Below are 1,740 nucleotides of genomic sequence, written 5' to 3'. Positions count from 1 at the left end.
CTTCTTCTTCCCCTCCTCCTCCTTCTTCTCCTTCTTCTTCTTCCTCTTCCTCCTCCTCCTCTTCTCCTTCTCCTCCTCCTTCTCCTCCTTCTTCTACTTCCTCTTCTTCCTCCTCCTCCTCTTCTTCTCCTTCTTCTTCTCCTTCTCCTCCTCCTCCTCCTCCTTCTTCTTCTCTTTTTAAATTCAGAGTCTTGTCTGAAGGATAACAAAGAATAGCACTTTGCATTTAGTTGTCATGCCTTGTTAGTGTCCTTTCAGTTCACCAGCCTTTTTTTTTTCCCCCTCCTCTGTCTCATGCTATTGATGTTTTTAAAAATCCAAGCCAATTCAGGTCGTGATCTCAGATCATGATCTCAGGGATCAAGCCCTGCACTGGGCTCTGCACTCAATGGGGAGTCCACTTCAGGATTCTCTTTCTCTCTCTGAAATAAATAAATGAATCTCTAAAAAAAAGAATCTAAGACAATTTTTGCAGACTGTCCCTCAATTTGGGGTTTGATAGATAGTTTCTTCATAATTAGATTCAGGTAAAAAATTTTTAATTTGGGGGACAAAAATATTACATGGGTACTGTATCCTTCCATACATCACATACATTATGCCAGTTTAAACCCTGAATAGAAATATCCAGCTTAATCATTTGGTAAAGGCAGTGACTGCCAAATTTCTCTATTGCAAAGGTGTATATAACTAATCTGTGTGGTGATACTTTCAGGTTCTAGAACTATCTTGTTCCCTACAGTCTTCCACCAATGGTTCTAGCATCCACTGATGATTCCTGCCTGACACAGAATTACAATGGTGGTTATAAAACAATGATTTTATATTCCAATCATTCCTTCCACACTTAATAGTTGTCATATTCCTGTATATGAAAGCTCTCCTATCCCATTTTATTTGTTTATTCTTTTTTTTAAAGATTTTTTAAATTTATTTGAAACAGAGAGAGAGAGAGATCACAAGTATGCAGAGAGGCAGGCATAGAGAGAGAGAGGAGAAAGCAGGCTCCCCGCTGAGCAGAGAGCCCGATGCGGGCCTCGATCCCAGGACCCTGAGATCATGACCTGAGCTGAAGGCAGAGGCTTAACCCACTGAGCCACCCAGGCGCCCTATTTGTTTATTCTTAGTATCTTATGGACTCATGGATTCTTTATTTAAAATCAGTATGGGGGGGCGCCTGGGTGACTCAGTGGGTTAGAGCCTCTGCCTTCGGCTCAGGTCGTGATCCCAGGGTTCTGGGGTTGAGCCCCACATTGGGCTCTCTGCTCAGTGGGGAGCCTGCCCCCCCCACTGCCTGCCTCTCTGCCTGCTTGTGATCTCTGTCAAATAAATAAATAAATAAAATCTTTTAAAAAATCAGTATGGGGACACCTGAGTAGCTCAGTTCATTAAGCATCTGCCTTTGGCTCAGGTCATGATTGCGGGGTCCTGGGATTGAGTCCTACATTGGGCTTTCTGCTCAGCGGGGACCCTACTTCTCCCTCTGCCTGCCACTCCCCCTGCTTGTGCTCTCATTCTCTCTCTTTCTGACAAATAAATAAATAAAATCTTTAGAAATAAATAAAAAATAAAAATCAGTAATGTATTAACATGTCATACACCTTAAATTTACACATTGTATGTTCAAATATAGTTTAAAAATCAATGTGATAATCCATTCCTGTCATTATTAATTTTGATGATTAAATGGTCTCAAATTTGGCCAGAAGGAGCCTTTCCAAGCTGGATCCTATTTCTTTT

The sequence above is a fragment of the Lontra canadensis genome, unplaced genomic scaffold, assembly GCF_010015895.1.
Source record: "Lontra canadensis isolate GAN:19392208 unplaced genomic scaffold, GSC_riverotter_1.0 scaffold98, whole genome shotgun sequence".
Lineage (NCBI taxonomy): Eukaryota > Metazoa > Chordata > Mammalia > Carnivora > Mustelidae > Lontra > Lontra canadensis.
Note: the sequence above shows the minus strand (reverse complement) of the source record.